At 34.9% G+C, this 24,771-nt stretch overlaps 1 pseudogene; it reads right to left on the bottom strand.

Moving 5' to 3' along the window:
* Nucleotides 1–512: 512 nt before the first annotated feature.
* Nucleotides 513–22,168, bottom strand: LOC123241462 (annotated as a pseudogene).
* Nucleotides 22,169–24,771: the final 2,603 nt, after the last annotated feature.

The raw sequence follows: 24,771 nt of genomic DNA, 5'->3' as shown, positions 1-24,771 counted from the left end.
CTTTGTTTTTGTGCTCTGTAGCTATTTCTGGGGAGGTATTATTGTGTAGTTAGTTGATGGAGGGCTAACTTTGGAATAAAGAAGACATGGGGTCAGGCTTTTCTTGTAATAGGTACTAGCTGTGTTTCAAAAAGTATCACTTTCTCAATTCCAGGTTGTTGCTAATTTATATTATAGATAAATTACTGATCTGCATTTTTTGCAAACATAAGGTTTATAATTTTTTTAGTTTTATAGAAGAAATTTCAGTCCCTCATTTATACTTTCAGTGGGAGCAAGTGGGAAGTATAATCACCTATTATTGGGAATGGTTTCTGAAATTGAAGTTTATTAAACTAAATGTGAAGTAGGGCTAGTGTGGCTATGAATAAACTACATGGGAAAAGAATGACAACAGATATTATAAATAATAGTAGGGTCTGAGCTACCCATTTCAATCCATTGAATATTACTTTAAAAGAATTTGTAAAGCACTAGAAAATTGTATAAATAGTATAATTAAGATGCAAAAATTATTTCACTACCTTTTGACTTGCTTCAGATTCAAATTTTGTAGCATCTTCTTTAGCTGCCAAGCAAATTTGTTTGCTCTTGTAAAACTGGTCTACCCCTAATACAGCAATCACATGACATTACTGAGAAAGGCATCATCTTTTTTCTAAGAGGTAGTGTTATCAAATCCAACAGAGATGCTTTTGGTCCCCTTGAAAGGAGTTGATATCATCATTTAACCAGTCTTCAAATGCTTGGTCTGAAAGACAGCTATATTTTGGAATTGGCAAAAAGATAGTGAGCTAGGCATAGAGCCATTCTAGAGTGAGGGGAAGTCTAAATTTGAGCAGAACTCTTTTCTTTTCCCTCAGCTAATGTAGCTATCTTGTACCTAAAAGAAAAAAACACAGCTTTGCTGTTGTATTTCTCCTGCACTGACCAATCGGGATCATAATCTTAAGATTCCAGGAATTTTTTAAAAATATGGTATTTACACCTACCTTCTTCTTGTCTGGCTCAACATCCTTCCATTTGTCCATGATAAGAATGTACAAATCTGAGGTGAGTTCCTGGCCCTTCATGTTTCTATGAGCATTCCAGGTAGATCCAAACCCCAAAGGTCATGTTCAGTCACTGGGGAATGAATGTACCACACTCAAAACACCTTGCTTTTGTCTTGTGCTCTGATTACATTAAGCACATTTCTGGCTCTCGGACTTGCATTATTCTGGAGGATTCAAAGATGGCAGGAAAGCTCAGCAGGACTGAAGGCTAGGGCAGTGGAATAAAAGCCTCTGCTACCTCTATGTTGAAGTGGAAAGGAGTCCCTGAAAGAGCCTAGGCAGCCATGGTCCTCACATCTACATCCCCAGCTACCATCTTCCCACTACTTTACAGTTTGCCAGGCATTGTGGGAAAGCTCTTGAATGGTGATTCAGGAGAGAGGAAGGAAGGCAAGAGAAGAAGAAAGGGAATGGAGAAGGAAAAGAAAGTGGAGAAAAATGAAGAGTAGAGTAGGGAGAAGGAGGAAGGAATTTTCATACCAAGAGTTCCCTAGACTAATAAAATCAGAGTTCAAAGTCCCTCCTACCCCCACCCCAAACACAAAATAGGAAGACTCAAAAAACTATTTCATAAGTCCCAATTAGTTATTGGGACTTATTAATTATTAAAGTATTATTACTAATGTCTGCAAAATGACTATAAAATATAGTTGAATGCCAACAAGATTAAAGCAATGGACATTTCATCCAGAATGCTTTCTTTATTCTCTGAGTACCAAATTTTTAGAAGGAAAATGTAAGCTAATTAGGTGGAGAGCATCCAGAGAGGGTGCCCAGGATTGTGAAGGGGTTCAAGATCATATCATGCTGATTGGTAACTGGGAATTACATCTCGGTGGAGACATGGTTAGGGGTGGGATACATAATAGCCATCTTGAAATATTTGGAGTCTCTCATCTGGAAGATCAGCATGTTATTTTAGTTCTCAAAGAGTAGAACCAGAAGCAAGGGGTAGAAATTGCAAAGAGGCTGATATGGGTTTTGATATCAGGAAAATGTTCCAAAAATTAAATGTACTTCCCTGGAAAATGGTACCCTCCTTCCTCTGCCCTCCAATAAATATCTTCAAGCAATAAATATATGCTCAATTATTGGTTATATTGCAGATAAAATTATGTCAGATATATTGGAATAGAGGGTCTCTGAAGTTCCTTCCTACTCTGAGACTGTAATTCCAAGACCCATTTACTGAATTCCCAAACTTTATTCGAAATGTGAAATCCCATTGGGAATTTAGCATATATTTAAAGACCTCTTCAGAGAAAAAGAAATTCTAAAATGCTTCATGATATTCTTTAACTATTTCTAGCATATACAAGTATTTCTTCCATCTACTCCGGGGTTCTTAGACTTTTTGAGTGTCATAGATTTCTTTGGTAAGCAGGTGAAGCCTATAGACCCCCTCCTCAGTTAGTCAACTACCATTTACTAAGTGCTTACTATCTGCCACATACAGTGCTAAGGATTATTCTAAGAATACTATTTTTAAATGCATAAAATAAAATACAGAGAATTAGAAAGGATATGTAGTATTTTTAAATGAGTTTATGTTTTTAAAACAAGTTCATGATTCTAAGTTAAAAATTCTTGGTCTAACCTAAATCCATTACTGTAGGTATGTATAAGGTTTTCTCTTTACTCTGTTCTCTATGGAGATGGAAAGATGTGTTACTTTTCCTTATATAAAGACATCATTGCAAAGAAGAAAAAATACTAGGTATGGATTTAGAAGACCTGGGTATGAGTTTCCCTTATATCATTTATTGGTTGTGCCACCTGAAACAAATTTTGAATTCTCTCTTTCTGTATTTTAAAATACAAATAATAATACTAGTCTAGGCTAATTTAAAAGGTTTTATAATGACCAAATCAAATAACGTAGCTCTAAAAGGACTTTGAAAAGTTATATATCTTCCAAAATATTAATGTTTTTAAAGTTTCTTCCAATTTTAAAATAGACTTAAAATCATCTCCTGAATGAAAAGCAAATTATTCTCAGTTCTTTTCCTTTGATCTTTCTCTTATATTTACACCCAATTTTCCTATCCTTGTTCATTTCTTGTATCTACATCATGTGTCTTCACAATATCTCCTAGTCTTCTTCCTTGTACCTTTTGCATAGCTTTGGCCATTGAAAAGTCATTAAATTTTTAGATATGTTTACCACATAGTGAGTGCTTAATAAGTGAATGGAGGGATTTACCTTGGATTAGTACATCTCTGCCAGTATGCTGGCCACCTACATGTAAACACACATCTGATCATTTGCAATAAACAATTTACCACATATCACTCCATCCTCTGATTTTTCCATTTGACTCCCAATTACCTTGTGAATAAATACAAAATTCTTGAACAGAGGGTTTAACTCCTAACCACCTGCCTTTACCCCATTTCCCTGACCTTTCTTCATATATATCTCACTTGAACTGTCTACCGCAGCTTAATTATTCTCCTGATTTATTTTTTCTGTCGTCATCCCCCTCTAGCTCTCAAACTATATTTTAGTTCATTTGGCATTCCAAGAGCATTTTGACATCAACCTTTCTCTATCCTCCACCCCTGTAATACAGTTATTCAACTGAAATTAACATTCAGATGACTAATCAAACCTTCCCTCCTCTTTGTGGTGTTCCTCTAAGGATTCATACCAAGTCAATCACACTCATTTCATACTTTTCCTACACCTAAACTCACTTCCTTATTTATACAAATATCTCAATAATTATATATTGCCTTAGTTTGTCTTGCTCTAGGAGGAATTGAGTCCTTCTAGGATAGGAATCCTCAGGTCCATTAACTAAAGAGAAAAAAAAAGATAAATGATAGAGAGATGACAGACATAACATAAAAACTTTAAGATAGAGGTGTTATTAATAGAAAGTCGCTGACAAGACAGTCTCTGTCCATAAATTTCAACCTAAGAAAAGGATGAAGGATTTAACCAAATTGCTAGAAAATGCAAAGGAGGAGAAGTTGCACCTCAATTCCAAGCTTCGACTATACCATAGATGCAGTAGAGTTTCAACTTTTGGCATAGAACAATCAGGAAGAGAAAGAAAAAAATTTGTGAATAGTATCATTTTGAGTTTCTTCTCTTCCCTTCTTGTTAGTCTTAGAAAAAAGTGTTGAAGAGAAGACCTGCGGATAAAATATTTTGAAAATTACAGGAGTATATGGAAAACTCTGAAGTGTTCTAGAGACAACTTATTTGATTCTTAGGACTGGGAGTTAATTTAGGCATAAAGCAGATTACTTGATATGACTATCAGTTCTCTGAACTTAACTTGTTCTATTCAAACTAATTTGTTAGGGACTTCAAAGATCTTCAGGATCTAAAAGTATTCCTGTTTTACTAAACATAATCTGTAAATATCTCAGCAGCAACACCATTGTACTTGCCCTATAATCCAAACAATCTGCAGATTTGTTTATGGAAAGTAAAACAATTAGTAGAGTCATGCCCTGTTTTTCTGTTTATTTTCAAAATTAATAATTTAGATATTGGGAAGTGTTTTGTCAAATACTTGTAGTCTTGGGTTCCACTTGCCCTGGATCCTTATGGATTTGGCTTTAAACCGGTGGAATTCTAATTGTTCCACCCTAAATGGCTCATTTCTTATTCCCGCTAAGTTTAAAAAGTTATTTGTGATTGTTGACTTGTTTCCTCACTGAAAAGTGTTCTATTATTTTTAATAACATGAAAAAATGCGTTAACAACAGTAAAACCCTATTATAAAAAAGCCATAATAATTGAGACACAGACTAAGAAGATGCATGCAACTTCAAACACTTACAATCAACCCTAAAAGTACAATCATAGCTAAGGAGACTATTTAAGAAAAAAATAGAGGAAATAATTCATTTGCAGCATATCAGTGACACAACTTTTTGAATCTTATTTATCTAAATAGTTTTCTTCTTTCAAGCATATAAGAAAGAGAATTTTACTTGTTTTCCTCTGCCAAATTGTACCATGAATTTTAGGTTGTGTTAGGAAAATAGACCTTTCAGGTAACTAGAGTATGGATGGAATTTATTCTTATAAATAATGACTCTCAAGACAGACCAACAGTCATGAATGATCAGATTCATTTTTCACACAAAGATGCCAAAGTATTTTTTATCGTGATTAAGTTTCAAATCTTCACAATTTCTCAGTGATGCCAGTAAAAAGGATGATTACATTTGGTTTGTGGGCATAAATAAGAAGGGAAAATTTAAGTGATTTGTAACAATGTTGAGCATGTTTTTTAAAAAAATGCTCTTAATTCTTCAGGAATGATGAGTCCTTCTACCACCCTAACTCAAGGAAAAAAATTTCAGAAACAATAGAATGAATTGAAGGCATTTATTTCTTTTTATTTTTAGTAGACAACATCTTGCTTGCCTTCTTTTTCTTTCAGCAATATTCCTCTTACAACTTGTTTGCAAAGCTTCTTTGTAGGCCACACTATTACCCAAATGCCCTCAATGAGTAATCCTCCAAATTTAGAATTTCCCTCTCTTTAAAAAAGGTTCCTCTCTTAATATCATCTGAAATTACTATCTTGATAGGTGCATGTCTTTTTTGTGTAATATCAAATCCTGATTCCCTACTGACTATTTTTACCCTAAGATTAAATTATCTTTTTTTTCTCCACAAAAGACTCTAAATTGAATACTACTCATTCTGTCCCTTTCCTACTTGTATAGTCAAAAACCATTCAGGTTAGATTTAAGAAAGATCATTTGCCTTAAGCCATTTGCAATGTAAGACATATCTCTAGAGGATAATCCACTACCAGCTTCCATTTGAATTTTTAAACTTGAAATATTTGACATTTTAATTACTTCCCCCATGCCAAATTATTTCCCTACTTTTGCTATTAATTTTCTTTTAGTCACTTATTCAGTGACAATAGAAGGTAATCAAAAAGATTTAATTCTTAGGACAACAGTTCTTTATTTATGAGTATTTATAGTTTAAGTCCATTCCAAATACCTGTATTTGCTAGTATGATATTTATCCATAGCTCTTACATAATGGATGTAAGTAAAGAAAGTTGAGGAAGACAAAGAACAAAGGATGGGAACTTGAAGGTCTTCTTTATTACCACCTTACCCCTACCCCAATATTTCTTCTTGTTCAGTCATTTCAGCTGTTTTTGACTCTTCATAACTCCATTTGGGGTTTTCTTGGCAAGGATATCTGAATGGTTTGCCATTTCCTTCTCCAGGTCATTCCATCGATAAGAAACTGAAGAAAACAGCATTAAGTGACTTGTCCAGGGTCACACAGTAAGTGTCAGAAACTGGATTCATACTCAAGTCTTTCTGATTCCACTTCCACCATTCCATCCATTGAACACTGACAATTGTTTGAGTGGCTGGAGAAGCACAGGAATATGAATGAACTGTTGGTGAAGATATGAACTGATAAAGCCATTCTGGAAAAAAATTTTGAACTATTACCAAAAAGCAATGCAATTGTGAATACCATTTGACCTAGAGAGATCACTACTATGCTTATGCTCCCAAAATATAAGTGAAATAGGAAAAATGAATCATTTGTTAAAAAATATTTATAGAAGCTCTTTTTTTTTTGTCATGACAAAACAGTGGAAACTGTTTCCCTCAGTTAGTGAATGCATAAATTATAGCAAATAAGTGTATCTGGATATTATAGCACCATAAGAAATGTGAAAAAAAAATTAATATCTAGAGAGAAAAAAGTAAAGATCTCTGTGAACTGATGCAGTTCTAAGAGAGTAGAATTTATATAATTACAGTATTGAAAAACAAGCAGCTTTTAACAACTTGAAATCTCTGATCTGTGCAGTGGCAAACATTGATTTCAGAGGACTTATGTCATGACACAGGATATGATGGAATAAAGATGCAGAATGACACATACATTTTTTGATATGGCCAGTGTGAAATGTTGTTCTGATTATGAATATTTTATCAACGTTTTCTTTTTATTTTTTTTCAACTTTGGATGGGATGAAGAGGGAGCGAAAATAAATGCTTATTCATTGAAAAAATTATATATTATAATCATACATAACATATTATAATCTTATATAACACATGTAATTGTACTTATATAATTGCTTATTGTATAATATATAAGGATAGTATATTAGTTATATATACACATATAAACTATAGATACACAATGTAATCTTGCACATGAACACATATGCAAACACACATATATATGTATATATATACATGTATATGTTTTATATAAATGTGTGTGTGTATGTAGATAGCCAGTGCTGAACTGGGATCTATGATATCCATAAAAAACTGGAGGGAGGCTTCCAGTGTATTATATGATTCTTCTGAGGCTCTTCCCAGAATGGATAATTCACATTTAATTCACTTTCATCTCTGCCTCAAATTATTTTGGAAAGGACAGAACTGGCTCCAACTATCTGATAAGCTCTTTCCATCAGACTTAGTGACACATCAAACAGACACACACACACACACACACACACACACACACACACCATTTTTTGTGTTCCTTATTTCTCTAACTTAGTATGAGTACTGCCACATTATTATCCTAGACACAATAAACTTTTGCTCTTTGGTTTTCCTAGGCATGGGAAGGAGGGGGAAGGGTTATAGTTGAGTTCTGTTGCAAGTCCATGATTTTGCTTGTGCAGCCCTACAGTAGGGTGAGTGACAGGAAAGAGGTTGCTGAGTAACCACATTAAGGGTTAGGGATTAGTATTCTCTGCTGTTGGTTCATTCAATTGTTGACTCTTTAGTTCCACTGTCCCAGTGGCAGCTAAAATCACTGACATTGCTTTACCTCTTGCATGCAAATCCTATTTTAAAGATGTCACAAAGATCACAATGATAGGAGAAAATGTCTAGTCAATTGTATCCTCTCCCTTGATGTTACACTTCTCTTAAAAATCATTCTAGCTTTTTGTGCTCCTTATTAAAAAAATGCTATATTCCAATTCCTTTGTAAATTGTCAAATATCATACAAATATTACCATTATAATAAATATTATCATCGTGGTTCTTATATGACTGATTGATATTCAGTTTGAACTTATTAAAATGTTCAGGTAGTTCTTAAATGAACAACTGTTAAGTCATACATCACTGAAATCTTGTCCTTAGAAGTTGAATTTTTGAACCTGTCTAATATACAATAATTATTCATTTCAAATTTTATCTGGATAATTTTATGCCTATTCAATCTATTTAGAATCAGGTGTTTTGACTTAGAGTCAACAGACAAATTGTCCATAGACAAATTTCAAAAGATCAATGAACTTGGATAGGAAATCCATTCCATTTTTATTTTCACTAACTTTTGATTGAAATTTAGTTTTTCCTTCAAATTCTGATTTCAAAAAAATACATTTATTCTAAAAATTGGTCCATGGACCTTACCAGACTACTCCAGGGTTTCAAGAAACAAAAAGATTTTAAAATACCCCTTACCTTACAAATCAGAATCAATACTGTATAGGCAATATTGCTAGGCAATAAGGGGTATGTGGCTTGCCCAGCTTAGGAATCATCTGAGGCCAGTTGAAAACAGGGCCTCCCATCTCTCGGCCTGGCTCTCAATCCAGTGAGCCATCTTGCTGCCCCTGTAGACACAAAAAGATTAAGAATACCTGGTGATGTAGATATTTTTTGTAACAAGACTCTGCTACCTATTGTATTAGTCACCTCTGCAAATTTTGCATTATCTGTAAAATGCCATCTAAGTCTTCATTTGAGTAGTAGATAAAATCAATTAAGTATGTAGGATGAAGCACAAGGACTTATGGAAAAACACTAATGCCCTTTCTCTAGGATGGTATCAAGCCATTGATCAATACTCTTTTTTTTTAAACCCTTATACTTCGGTGTATTGTCTCATAGGTGGAAGATTGGTAAGGGTGGGCAATGGGGGTCAAGTGACTTGCCCAGGGTCACACAGCTGGGAAGTGGCTGAGGCCGGGTTTGAACCTAGGACCTCCTGTCTCTAGGCCTGACTCTCACTCCACTGAGCTACCCAGCTGCCCTGATCAATAGTCTTTTGATATGGTCATTCGAACAGTTTTGAATTCACATTAAGTTCCAATTTTGCTCACAATGACATTATGAGAGACCTTGTCAAAGTTCTTGCTAAAATGTAGGGATACTTTGTCTAACACTCTCAATATGCATTTTCTTTATAAAAATTCATTTCAATAAATATTTGTTAAATACTTACTTTGTATTTAAGCGAGAAAGGCATCATCATGTAATGGACACAGATCTGATCTTAGAGTCAAGAGGTTCAGAGTTCAGGACTTTTGACATGCTGGCTGTGATTCTGGAAAAACCTTCTGCAACCACTCAGTAATTCAGTCAATTCTAACACCAAACTCTAGAAGAGACAGTGAGGCTGACAACTTGTGACTCTATTAAATCCAATTCACAAACACCCCAAGATGTCACTGGTCTTTGAACAAAGGATTAATAACAACCTTGTAAATTAATGTAGAATTGCTTAACTACATATAGGAAGAGGAGGTTTTCTTAACACACCAATTAAATTATGAGTCCACCCTTGTCCCCCACAAAAATAAATCTGTAAATGTAACATGCTAGGTTCTGAGTATACAAAGACAAAAATGAGAAATCTCATGCCTCAGAGTTACCTAGAAAAGAAAAACAAATAAGTCTTATATAGAGTATAAAGAGCATGGAATTTTGATTCATAGATCAGAAATAAAATATTATTTTATTAAGTACCCGCACAACTTTGATAAGTTACGTTTTATCTATAGCACTCATTATCCTGTGCTTAGCATGAAGCCTGGTACATAGTAAGCATTTAATAGATGCTTACTCACTGATTTCTTCACCTGTAAAATGAGGGAATCCAACCAGATGGCCTCTCAGCTCTTTTCCAGCTCTAAGTTATTATCTTAAGTAATTTAAGGTAATTTAAGAAAGAAGTGAGCACTAAAAAGTGGGCTTTTCAGTTAAGGCTTCATAGAAGAGGATATTGTCTAGTAACCCTGTCAAAATAGGAAATGAGGTTGGTCTGGCATGATTTGTTCTTAATGAACCTATGCTGGCTCATACTAATTACTGTTCTCCATTCTAAGAGCCCATAAGCTATTTGTTTAATAATCCATTCTAAATTTTTTTCTTGAAATTGGCATCAAGTTCATAGGCCTATAGTTAAGAGAATCCATCATTTTTGTTTTCAAAATTGGGGCACTTATTTCTAATGTTATGGCACCTCTCTTTTTTCCATAATTTCTCAAAAATCATCAACAATAGTTCAACAATCACACCTGAGAGCTCTTTTGATTCTCTCTTATGAAATTCATTGGCCCACATGACATGAACTCACTTAGAGCAGTGTGTTCTTTAATTAACTCTTTACACAACTCAACAACTTTCATTTTTCTCATTCATTCTGAATTTCTCCCCTTTCATCCTGTTACCCATTATCATAATTCAAATCACTCCTTATCCCCTTTATGCTTTTACTCTCTAACCAGAAATATAAAAAGAGCAAACTTCAACAAGTTCATGAGAGCTGACTGTTAAATTTTCAGAATGACCATTTATACCTCAAAAATTAGCAAATTCTACAAATTGGGATTTAATTTCTTGTTTTGTTGATTTCCAGACTTAAGAAGGTGATAGACAAAATGTTAATAATGCAAATTAACTTAAAAGTACATTTGGGTACTTTTTTTTTCTTTTTCAGAGTACCAATAGTTAAACATTTATCAGTTTACCCTTGTCTCTAACAAAGTTTGTTCTAAGAGTATTTTTAGATATTCTTGGTAGGTCTAATTTTGCATGGGGGCCTAAGTTTTTTTTTTAACTTTCTTTTTAAAGAACTATTATATTATTCTAAATTTGTCCCCACTTAGAGGCGACTTCTTCCACTGTTTATACCTATCTTTTAAAAATATGAACTCAGGGACATACTTCTTATTCAGGTACATGAATTTACTTAATTCTCCCTTTTCCTTCTTAGTACTACTAGTTGTAATTGTATCATCAGATTTCTAGATACTTTCTATGACTTTTAAATTGATTTCTCAACTACAGGAGTGGAAACACAAAAGAGCAACTGTTTGAATGCTTGGATTGATGCGGGCACAATTTGGGATGTAGACTCTTAATGACCACCCTAGAACAATCATTAATAACGTGGAAGTATATGAAGAAACCAGTGGAAATGTGCATCGGCTATGGTGGGGTTGGAGGGTGGAGGGAGAGAGAGCAAGAACATGAGTCATGTAACCATGGAAAAATGTTTTCTAAAAAAAATTAAAAAAAATAAATTGATTTCTCTTCTGATGTCGCATGCCGTTAGCATCATAGCTATCTCACATCAGTGTCAGAAATTAATCATCCATTTCCTCTATTTGACTGGGCAGTCTGTAATATAGTCCTTGAAAAAAACAAACATCATTTTCTATTTTTTGCCTCTTTTCTTAAGTAAGTGCTCTCACTTCTAGGAAGTTATTTAATCTTATATATTTTTTTGCCTTCCCTTCTATCTGATCTTGATACTTAATTGATCTTTTCACCACATCATATAATATCTCTTGTATATATTTCTTTTCTTCAAAATTAAATTTCAAGTCCCTAAATTAAAAATGGTATTTTACTATTTGAGGTGTTAGGGGATTGGGGAGAAGAGGACAATCCTCCACAGAATTTATCAGAAGAAATTACATACTATGCAAAGAATAGAGTATGCAATGCATGAATATAGAGTGAATGTACAATTTTATTTGTTTTTTGGGGGAGGGTTTGTCTTTTATTTATTTATTTAGAAAAAAAATTTTCCATGGTTACATTATTTATGTTCTTGTTCTCTCGCTCCCCACCTCCTCTACCCCCCAGTATCTGACACACATTTCCACTGGTTTCTTCATGTGTCATTGATCAAGACCTATTTCCATATTATTGATAATTATTCTAGGGTGGTCATTAAGAGTCTACATCCTAATTGTATCCACATCAACTCATGTGTTCAAGCAGTTGTTTTTCTTCTGTGTTTCCACTCCTGCAGTTCTTCCTCTGAATGTGGGTAGCATTATTTTCCATAAATCCCTCAGAATTGTCCTGGGTCATTACATTGCTGCTAGTACAGAAGTCCATTAATCAAGCCACTCTCCAATCCATAAATGGGCAAGGGATATGAATAGGCAATTTTCAGATAAAGAAATCAAAACTATCAATAAGCACGTGAGAAAGTGTTCTAAATCTCTAATAATTAGAAAAAATGCAAATCAAAACAACTCTGAGATAGCTCAGACCTAGCAGATTGGCTAAAATGACAGCAGCGGAGAGTAATGAGTGTTGGAGGGGATGTGGCAAAATTGGGACATTAATGCATTGCTGGTGGAGTTGTGAACTTATTCAACCGTTTTGGATGGCAATTTGGAACTATGCCCAAAGAGCACTAAAAGAATGCCTGTTCTTTGATTTAGCCATACCATTGTTGGGTTTGTACCCCAAAGAGATCATAAGGAAAAACACATGCACAAAAATATTTATAGCCATGCTCTTTGAGGTGGCAAAAAACTGGAAAATGCCCTTCAATTGGGGAATGGCTGAACAAATTGTGGTATATGCTGGTGATGGAATACTATTGTGCTTAAAGGAATAATAAACTGGAGGAATTCCATGTGAACTGGAATGACCTCCAGGAATTGATGCAGAGTGAAAGGAGCAGATCCAGGAGCACATTATACACAGAGACTGATACACTATGGTAAAATTAAATGTGAATGTACAATTTTAAGGGGATCTATAAAGAAGAAAGAATCCTCCTAATTCATTGGAAAATCTAGTTTTTATGGCAGAGTTGTATAGGCAATTTAAATTAGCCAGTCCTTCACCGTGGTAGTTTATACATATAGACTTATAGTAGATTCCTTTGTTCATGTAAAATTAGTTTGGGGCCTTTTCTTCATAAAGAACTATGTCTGTAGAAAGGAGGATGACAGATGGAGAGAACATCACAGAGGGAAAAAAACATCAAACTTACATAGTGGAAAAATTTAACAAACAAATAAATCAGGTTAGTCTATTCCCTCTGCTGTGCCACATTGACCAGTCTTATATACTAGTGGTGCTCTAGAACACTTCTTTAAAAAGACTTTTGTGGCTGGAGTTCCCGATTTCTAGGCAGAGGCTACATTTTAACATTAGGATGGTTACTCTTTTCATCTCCCTGGAAGATTTCTTTGAGGTCAGTGAGATGCTAGTAAAGTTACTTTTTGTGTATCTTGCCTACCTACTGATAAGTAAGAAAATAATGACTGGAAAAGAAAGACAGAGTTTGTGGCCAGATACTGATAGAAATATTCTGCTTGGGAAAGTATGTTATATGATGAAAAACATGAATTTAACTGTGCCATACAATGAAGAAACAATTAAAAAAATAATTGGCAGGACGATGGACAAGATAACCTTCTACATTATCCTTCACATCTCTCTTTTTTTAATCATTAAGTTGTTTTTTCTTACTGCAATTAGAAAATCCCGTTATGTGTCAAGCATTTCCTTTCCTGTGTGTGTGCCTGATATGTAAATGTCCCCTACTCAAAATGTCCACCAACAATCCTTCTGCCAATACAGCCAATCAGGTTACATCCCATAGCTGTCTCCTAGGTAACCAACACACAGCCTCAGAAATGGACAGCAAGAAATGGAAGGAAAAGATATGTGGCAACACCTTCTTTTTTACAATGTTAAAATTTGTAATTGTTTTCATTATTTCACATTTGTCCCCTTTAGAAGAATTGCTAGCTAGGAATCCTGCTCGTGTACAGGGGTAGGGGCATAATAATAGCTGAAATTTAATCAGTGCTTCAAAGACTGAAATATAACTTTTACATACATTATTGCTTATGTGCCACTCAACAGTACTCTTGTACAGATATTATCCCCATTTTACAGATCATAAAACTGAGGCTTTTGAGGGATTAAATTATTTTACTATGGCTGTACAATTCATTAATGATAGATAACAAATATGAAATACACCTTCCAGAATCCAAATTCAGCATTCTTTCCATTTTATCACATCCTCACAAAATGTTTCAGATTGCTCTAGGACTTAATAGATAGAGGCTACTGATCCAGGTTTACTAGCTAGCAGTTTCAGAGCTGAGATTTTTCTAGCAGAGTCAATGAACTTCACTTATGTACGAGCTTTCATGAAACCTTCCAGATGTGGAGACAAACATTAGAGCTTCAAACTGTCATCATTATGGTATGGTTGCTTTATCTTAGCCCATCCCTTTTCATATTATATTTTCAAGTTTTACTAAAGGAAAACGTTGTAATATCTCTCTTCATTCCCATGGAGAAATAATCTCCAACAAAGAGAGCCTTTTGTTTTATAGATCTTCAAGTCAGCCATAATACCCAGACTCTGACCTCTACTGTTTATTAACATTTCCATTAGAGAAGGCAAGTAGCAAACATTCATGAATCTTTCCTCTTCTCTGATACTCTTTCTTTCTTTTTCCACCCCCACCATAAAAAACCCTGAAACTCTTACTTTCTGTTTTAGTAATAATTCTAAAACAAAAGGGCAAGGACTAGGCAAAGAGAGTTGAGTGACTTGCCTAGAATCACACAGGTGTGAAATGTTTGAGGCCAGATTCTCCTGACTCCAGGCTTGGCACCCTTATCAAGTGTACCAACTACCTACCCCTAATGCCCTACTATTTTCAGGATTTACAGTTAACGTTTTCCGCTATGGTCAGGAACTTCAATATCAGTTTCTTTCATTTTCTGTTCTCACTTTTTCCTCAAAGATTTGTGTGAATAAATTTACTTACTACACAGCTTTGAAACCTGGTGGTCTTGAAAATTTGAGGAAATGGCAAATATTTTCCAAGTCACCAGGATGCTAGAGATCTTTATCAAAGAGCCTGTAATGTTTTTGTTGTTATCTAGCTTGACCTCATATACATGGGGTAAAAAAAGAATGGGATGATTTAATAATGACAATCGCATAGGTATTATATAACACTGAGGTGTGGCTCTTTCATACTGGATTGATTATTTAAATTAGTCAAGTAAGGTACACACTTATAAGCAACATGTAAGAATGACATATCGAATAATATGGAGTAAAGAATCAGTGACTTTGGGGCTTTGTGAGCTATGAGTGTTAGTGCATGATATTAGTGAAAGGAAGAAAGTAGCTTCTTGGTTTTGGCACTGAAGGTTTTTTCAAGATAAAATGGCAAAGGTCAGAGAGGAAAAACTGATTAAATAGCAAAAATGGAAATCAATCTTAGAAGAAGAAGGTGCTGCAAATGCGAATGACTATTCAGTTCTTCCCAATCACAATAATGTGTTTCAACATATACTAGGTACCCATAGAAGATGAGAGTAGTAATTTGACAAAAAAAGTATAGTGAATGAAGAGAAGTATGAGAAAGAATAAGGAAAAAAGAAGAAGAAGAGAAGATAAAGATCAAAGGGGGAGGACGAGGAAGAGAAAGACAATGATCTTGTTAATGCCATTTAGAATTAGGAAGAGAAAACAGAACGGTACAGATAGAATGAATTATGACAAATATATCATTGAAAACGATTAAAAAGTTTAGGAATAATGAGAAGGAAAGTATAATGGCTTGCAGCTTGCAGAGGTGTTGTAAATGTAGTTAACATTATAAACACATACCCTAGAATAGCACAGTATAATAAGGGCAGAAAAGAACTATTCTTTTCAGGATTGATTTCAGACTCAACTTTGCCTTGACTTTGCTTCTCACTTCTGAGTCAGGGAAAATACTGTGATAAAAGGCAGTATTTAAGAAAATGCTCTATCAGGCATAAAAATATATATTCTTCATACATGAGACAGCATAACATAGTGAGAACAGAGCTGGCTTCTTTGTCAGGAAGACTTTCCTTCATGAACCACTTCAGATGCCAACTGGCTGTGAACCTGAACACAAAGTTTAAGTTCTCAGTACCTCAAGTCAACTCTATAAGAGCAGAAGTTATGGAAGATCTAATAGTCTGCATTGGTAAAGGGTATTTCTTACCTGGAGCACTCCCTTCATTTTTGAAATGACAGATCCAGGACAAACAAATAATCTTAGTAGAGAGAATGATAGTTTGATATGTATCAATATGCTAAAAATTATCATTTTATTAAGACTCACTTCACCAATCTGCCAATAACTAATTCTTGGAGAATTTCTTTGAAAAGACAGGGCTTAAGTAACTTGTCCTGAGTGCTACAGTTAGCTTTTGAGAAAGGAATCGACCCTGTCTTTCCAGTTAAAGACCAGCACGTTATATCACACTGCATCTGTGCTTGTGTATGTGTATTTGTATGTGAATTTGTGATTTTATTGGTATAGGGAGTGTCAGGTGAAGAAACAGTAAATGCTCTTCAACTTATACTCTGAGAAAGTTCCTTGAGATTGTTATTCAGTCATTCATGCCTGACATTTTGTAATCCCATTTGAATTTTTCTTGGCAAATATACTGGAATGGTTTGCCATTTCCTTCTCCAGCTATTTTACAGATGTAAAACTGAGGCAAATTGGGTTAAGTGACTTAATCAAGGTCACCCAACTAGAAAGGGTCTGTGGTCAGATTTGAACACATGAAGATGAGTCTTTCTGACTCCAGGCCTCTATCCACTGTGCCACCTAGCTACCCATACTCCTTAGAGCAGGAAGAATTAAATGGCCAGCCTTGGATTATACAGACAATATGCATAAGAAAAAGGACTTGATTCTAGGTCTTCATGACTCTGGTTCTTAATCCATTAGATCACATTGCTTTTGCCTATCATTCTTTCTGTCTCTGTCTCTGTCTCTCTCCCTCTTCCTGCTACCCCCTCTCTATTTACGTGATATATCCCTTTTCCTCAAACTTTAAATTTCTTGTGTTTCTGGCAGTTTTTTGATGCTACAATTTGTATTCACTTTCCAAAAATGCTTGGTAAAGACTCACTCATACCTACAGTCATTATTTGATATAAATTAACCTTTAAAAAGAAAAACAAAAGACGTAAATTCACCAATTGAAAATATAGGGGAAAAAAGGTTTGGCAAAGTGGAAAGTGTATTAATCAAAGTCAGAGAAATTTAAGTTCAAATCAACTTCAAGATCTTTGAATCTCAATATCTTCATCTGTAAAATGGATAATAACACCTGTTGTACCTAGGTCAGGGTTCTAGTGAGGATCAAATGTCATCATGTATCTAAAGCACTATAAAAATGTCATCTATTATTTAAGAACACGTTAGGTATACATGTATATACACATATGTATATTTTTATATATCTTTTTTTAGTTCAAACATAATTTCTCTCCTCCTTAGAGTTATTTAAATCCTTGTTTTCTTTCATGAGTCTTCCTTGATTTGGTAGAAATAAAATTACTCATCTATCCTGGCATATAAAAGCATCAAATCCTAATTTTTTAGCTTCATTCCATTTTAAAGAGTTATCTAGCCTCAGTTAAATAAACACTATGCAAGTTTTTAAAATTATATTTCATCCAACTAATGAATAAATGAATGAAAAAAGTATTAAGCTCATACTATGTGCCAAATGATATGACAAGTGAAAGGGGATATAAAAATCAAAAGAAAGTCTCTATCTTGATGTGATCGTATTCTAATGGTGACCTGGAAAGGGTCTTTTGTCTGGGGATGGTGAGTTTGCCAGGGATAGTGAATTGAGGCTCAGGGCAGACGATTGGCATGTCCTTTCTAATAGGCTTAATTTATTGTTTTGATGAATGCACCCAGAACCAAGATGTAGGTATTCCTTTGTGTGGGGGGCTGGTGGAGAGGCATGGGAATACCATTTTGGTGACAGGATAGATGGCAAGAGAACCTGGGGGACTCCTTCATGGTTTATAAAGTAGATTCAGTGCTGTCAGTCTTAAATGTAAGGACATACATAGTAGGCAAGAATCTTGTGTAATTGGCTGCTTACAAACTTACAACATCCAACATACCAAAATGGTGATAAATAATAGTATTAATATAATGAAGTAATTTTGATAAAGAGGAAAAATCTAAAAGAGCATTCATGGATCCAGTGAGTTAGTATTTGAGTATATCAGTACCCAAAGAGGCCCAAATCAGGCAAGATAAATATATTAATATATTTCTATAATGAAGAAAAAAGGCCCAGAAGGTTAAAAGTCTCACCCAAGATTACTCAGCTGGTTAAGCAAAATTAAGACTATTATCAGACTCTCATCAGTGCTCATTCTATGATAGTACACCACATCCTGGTTTACTAGGACCTACACTATTATACTTGTGTTTTCCAACTACTTTACCTTTCTTTTTGCTTTCAATTTTAGTTTAAATGACTGAATCTAGTCTATTATTACAGCTGATGGTTGGAGTTAATGCTGCTTTTCTTCTAGTGCCAACCCCACAGAATGCCAAATCTGGGCCAACAATTTTCACAGGGCATATTTTCTCCATCTTTACCCAAGGTAAGTAAGTATGTGCAATGTTATCTATCTGATCTGATATATTCTAATAATCTGTCTCATACTCTTATTCATCTCAACAATTTACATAATATTACTTTTCTGTTTTTACATAGACATCGTCATAAAGATAAGTATATTTTATGGATTTTTTATTGAATAAGAACTCACATTTACTTAATGGTACAAGTTTTCCAAAGTGCTTTCTCCACAGAAATTCTGTAAGTTGGCAATACAAATATTATGATATCCATTTTCCAGATGAGCAAACTGAGTCTCAAAGAGTTTAAGTGATTTACTCATGGTCAGAGAGCTGGTAAGTAAGTGCCAAGGCACACTTTGATCCCAATTCTCATGGCTCCAATTACAGCATTCTTTATATTATATCATCCTGCCACATTAAACTGACTAAAGATAATAAATTAATAAATAGTTTTATTTTATTCAAAACATAATTTGACCCAATAAATAAGGCACTTAATGAAAATATTCTTGTTTCTAAACATTTGAGGAAAACTTCTAAATGTGATATATAGAGAGTATAACAAAACCTGTCTTTAGTATTAATGATATCAGAGCATGACAAGTGTCATATATCATTTATTAAAGGGGTATTGTTGGGCAGTCATAATGTTGATCTACATACCATATTAGAAATATACAATGAAGCTGAGATGGATTTAATTTTTGAAAGTGAAACTAAGAGGAGAGGATGCTCATGAAACTGCAACTGAAAAAATGTTTACTCCTCACCCCCAAAAAAGATAAAAATGTACCTGTTAACTTTTTTTTGTCATGAACTATTTCCTGATGGAACATTTCAAACCGAATTGCCTTAGGGGGTGAGTGGCAAAGCCATTATCTATCTCATTTTTATCCTCCTGTCTTTCACTGTCTAGATTTCTATTTGGAGCTTGTCAAAATTTCCTTTTTTGTGTAATACAATTTGGAGACAGTAGAGGGCACTTTGAATTTAGACAAAGTCTGAGGAATCTCAGAATCTTCACTCAGAAAGCTTTTGTTTGGTTATTAAGAAATGTGATACAATTTTGCTTTACATTTTAGACAGCGTGAATTTTTAAAACTATGTTTTGGAAAAAGTTTGGGTTAGTTTCTTAACATGTTAAAAACTGAGATTCTCACTTAATGTGTATTAACATGTATTTACTAATGACTGCTATATATAACTCTATATCTTAGTCTTGCAGGATAACACCCAGTACTCAGTTAAAACCACAAACATATTATGAATGAATGAATAAAACTTGTATTTTTATTATGTGAAAAAAATGTAGAAAAATTCTGTTAAGACAAATGGAATTAGTAGGACATGTAGAGAAATATAACATTCACACGATAAAAATTAAAATGCTTTAATAAAATTAGAAGCATGAATGTTATTCTTACCCATCTGACCTCAGAAAGAGAAGTAACATTTTTCCCCTTTCAAAAGCTAAAAGTAATTTCAAAAATATTGCCCAGAAATATGTTAATATAATAATGTGACAGTTTTAAAACAAAATTACTTAAGTTTATTAAAATTTCTGGAACACTTAGTTTTCATGAATGTCTTGAAATTTTTTAAAGAATCATAAAACCTGTAAAATTAATAGAGTAATTTAAACAAAGTATTTAAAGCAAAATATCTTATTCGAATGCATTCTTTTTTTTTTCTTGTCCAACCCCCTCACTTTATTTTTTTTACATTTATTAATATTCATTTTTAACATGGTTACATGATTCATGCTCCTCCTTTCCCCTTCAACCCCCCCCCGCGCCCCCCTTACCCATGCGCATTTCCACTAGTTTTGTCATGTGTCCTTGATCGAGACAAATTTCCAAATTGTTGGTAGTTGCATTGGTGTGACGAATGCATTCTTAAGGAATATATTTTTCTGTGAAAATATTTATGTATTTCAATTCTAGTTAGATAGTAACACCACTTCTAGTTATGTGACAAATGTCAATCATTCTTACCAGCAATTATTCTATTCTTTTTTAAATAACTAAGATTTTGATTTTATATTTTTTAGAGTTCAGACTAAAAGGACAGTTCTTGCCCACATATTTTTATCATCACATGAAATAACCACATTCAGTCATATCTATAAGCTTTAACATCTTTGATTTTACAAAATTATTTTTGTTCAGTAAGTTGAGATCAGATGATATATCCACAGAAGTAAAAATAATTTTTGTTCATTTATTACATAAATGCTCACTGAGTGACATTGTGCATATGGATAGATTGTAAAGAGAAGACACATTTCTTGCCCTTGAGCAGCTTATAATCTAAATGGGGAGACGTGTTGAATAAACAAAATTAATATTACTAAAAGAGACAATGATGTCTGTATTTATACTCAATGATGTTTCAATGCCCAGGCCCACATATGACAAACATTTGGAGTTCCTATGCACATATGTGGAGGTGTTATTAGTGGACCTTATTAGTGATAGTGGGATAATACATTTATATTGGTATGGGATGGATGGGCTTTGGTGGCAGAGAATAAGGCAGAAGTAAAGGCTAACACGATTCCCAATTACTTTATGTCATTTATTTTATGTGAAAGAAAAATCTGAAATAAAAAGTCAAAGTCAAACAATTATCGTTCTTAAGGAATAAGGGGAATCCTTAAGTAGACTGCTTGCACTCATACCCTTACTCTCCAGAAAGGAAGAAAAATGAAAAAGAATATAAAGCTGTGTACCTCACCCAGAGCCTGGCCTAGTGTAATTTTCATAAACCAAAAGCAAACAAACGGCAATTGTCACTCCTCTAAATGCTTTGTAGAACCCCTGATATTTATCTTTACTCCTTTCCTAATTTATTATTGCCAGTAAACTATATATTTGCCACTAACACGGTCTGAATAGATTTGAAACAATAAGTGTAACAGGCTCAAATGGACAGTGCCTATTATCTCTTCCCTTTTCTCCCCTGCCCTTTTATGGCCTATAACTTCATTCAATCTGTAGCTACATTTATGTTCCTTTAACCACAAAAAGGGTCATAATGCTATCTCTGATAATACTGAAATCGCTTAATTTGTTCATCTTCTTTCAACTTCTGGAGCTTCTCACCCTTTGCCACTCGTCGCGCCTAGAGTTTGTCCACAGGCCGGAAGCATCCAGTTCCTTTTCAATCTTTGCTCCTGTTTTCAACCCAATAATCCAGGCCTGGGCCAGGCTGAGCAAGGGGCCGAGGATGGCCTCTACCACCCGGAGTAAGCATCCTTTTATTCCTAGGGAAAGGCAGGAAGCAGCATGCTGTCTTGCCAAACCGTGATGCCTGATCCAAACTAGTCAGAGGGAGAGGGAGGAAGAGAGCTCCACTCATCAGCTGAGGCTGAGAGGGCAGAGCAGAGGAATGAGGAGAATTTGCTTGCTCAGAGGACAGGAGCATGAGTTACTCCCCATTCTGACCCCTGTTAGTGGGAAGGAGAGAGGGAAGAAGCTTGGCCTACCCACAGCTGTTGCTGCCCATGCCGTCATTGGTGCTGGTGCTGTTGCTCTGCTGCTACTGCTGTTGCTGCTGCTGCTGTTGCTGCCTGCTCTCTGGCTTGCTGTTGTTGGCCGTTCTGCTGCAGCTGCTTCTGCTTTGACTCTTGCCTCTGACCCTTCTGCTGTTTCTTCCATGATTTTAGCATCCTCTCCACCCTCCCACAGTGGAGTCTCTATCTCCCCCACAGGCACCTCTTTTAAATGGATGGGAAGAGATTCTTTGTGGGATGGGAAGGGGGTGTGCAAGGAGAGAGGATGCTTCAGAGGACAGAAGTGTTCAGGTGGATAACAAAGCTTGGAGCTCTTTGCCCCTCCTGGTGCTGTTCGCCCTGTCCTGGTTTGCATCTCCCTGGGAGCTTTAACAACGCTTTCCAGCTCCAGCTTAGAATCCCTCCATGTCTTCCTTCTTCTTCTTTTTTGACTTTTAGTCAGGCCTTACTCCTTGCCTCCTTCCAGGAACAAACAAAACCCCCTACCACACAACCTCATGAAAAAGAGATACATGTCCCAGAATAGCCCTACATTTTCCAACCACATTTTTTTAAAATCATATTCAGGTAACAGAAAATGCTTCCTTTTAAGGGCCAGGGAGAATAGAATAAAACACCAATGGATAAATGTGGTGTTAGAAGGGCAATTAACTGCTGATTTTGAATAGCATTTCTGAAGGATTTTCCTGAGCTGCCCACTCAAGTTACTTCCCGTTCCAAGCTCCTCTCTCCTCTTCCCCTTTGGTGGCTAAGAGCTGGGCACGATTCAGCTCATAAAAATATGTCACAGCAATTGGAATTTACCCTTTGACCTTCAACTCCCTCACTGCCACCTCGCCTACACACACATCCAGAGGCACACACAGAGGCTGCGATTCACTAGCTTTGTTTTCACTAAACAGATGGCAGGATCACTGGTGAAAACGGCTTTTTTGCACAATTCACATAACTCCAAGAGGGTAATGTTTTAGCCCTACTTGCAAAATAGTTGTGAACCAAATTTACTACTCTTTATTGTGAATTTTTTGTGGAGGAGGGAAGGAAGATTTTATATGCAGTATCCCTACTCTTCCCACCAAATATGTCTACAAATACCCCTTCCATATATTAGACCATTTCTATATTATAATATTTAGGGTAGATTTTTGCTTTGGGAGGATCATTGCTATGGGGAAAAAAATCTAATGTAGGGTGAATGGGTGTAATATACTTTCTAATTATACTTGCTTTACATTTTTAAAAAGTATAACTAATTCCATGATTATTTTAAGCATTATTTATAATTTATAATAAAGGCTGAGAATTTAAATTGTATAAGTAGGCATGTTTTTGATGTGTTATATATGTGAATATATGCATAGTATATATATATATATGTACATATATTATCCCATTTTTTGTAAATAAAACTGCCATTGTTTAATCTTTGTCTTCCCTTTTGCCTTTTTTGTGGTAATGAAACTCTTATTTCTAACTCTGGGCACAAAAATAGTGCTGTTTTGTTTTGTATATAATACTTTTTGTGTGTGTGAATATAGAAAAGCCAAGAAAATGAACAACATACTGAACCTGGCCATCTAGGCCAGTTCAAATATAGAAGGAGGTATTTTTACAGCTTTATTGGAACTATTACTAAATTAACTGCCTTAATTCTAGAAGTTTGAATAAATAGTAATCTCCTATGAACATGGATATTATTTATACTACAAAGTTAGGAACAATTCAAATGTACAATTACAAATCCATATGCTCTTTAAATAGGTAAGACACTCAAATTGCATGCTTTTAGGACCTAAGAGATGGACTTTAGAGGCTGTTGAATTTAGAGGTTTCAGAATATGAGACAATGTTAGACACCTGACACACTTTAAAAAAAAAAAAAGCTATTTGCCTATGGGCGAGTAGAAATGGTATCTTGAAAGAGTTTCTGGCAACCATTATCATGGATGTCTAAGTAATGAATATCTGACAGCTTAAATTAAACATGCCAGTCAGTCATTAAGTTCCTTTTTTTTAACTTTAATATAATTGTGTACTTCTTTCTGAGGCCATATCACTCTACTCTCTTGAGCTCTCCCTACCCCTTTTTTTGTACTCCATGCTGCTAATGCTAACATTTGTTGAGCCCAGAGCACACATCCTACAATAATGATAATGGTGTATAAACAATCACTTATGGTCCTTTTCTAAGTATATTATTACCATTTCCCCAAATCTGTTGACTAACCTCTTCAATTTTCTCTGGCATGACTACTCACATGTGTTGATATATCTGGTTACCACAGCATAAGTGATGATAATTTAACAACTTTCAGTTTTCAGACACTAGCTTCCTTTCTCATTTATTTCCAAAAGATGTTAAAATGATTCTATCCTCTCCCTTTTGTTTAGAGTTCAGGGAGCTACCAACCTAAAGATAAATCTGCAAATCTACCTGGATATTCTTTATCATTGTCACTAGCTTAGTGGTGGTCTGCCATTTTTCTTGAAAGCTGGGCACCAACTGCTGGCCAGAAATATTTTTCACGGAATTCTTTGTACTTTAAATAAACTACTACTTCAAGAACCGCCAAGTGTCCCTCATTCATCTTTAGGACACAGGGAGCTTCATGTACATCTTTGCAAGCGTTGACTCTGGGAAATGTTTGTCTCATCCTTTTGCAATCCCTTGCCTTCTTTGAACTCACTGCAGGTTTATTAATGGCCTTGACTAAATTAAGGCAGATGTATGCTTTAAAGGTTTATTCT

This window comes from Gracilinanus agilis, chromosome 3 (genome assembly GCF_016433145.1).
Source record: "Gracilinanus agilis isolate LMUSP501 chromosome 3, AgileGrace, whole genome shotgun sequence".
NCBI classification, from domain to species: domain Eukaryota; kingdom Metazoa; phylum Chordata; class Mammalia; order Didelphimorphia; family Didelphidae; genus Gracilinanus; species Gracilinanus agilis.
Note: the sequence above shows the minus strand (reverse complement) of the source record. Positions and strands in the feature narration are given on the sequence as shown.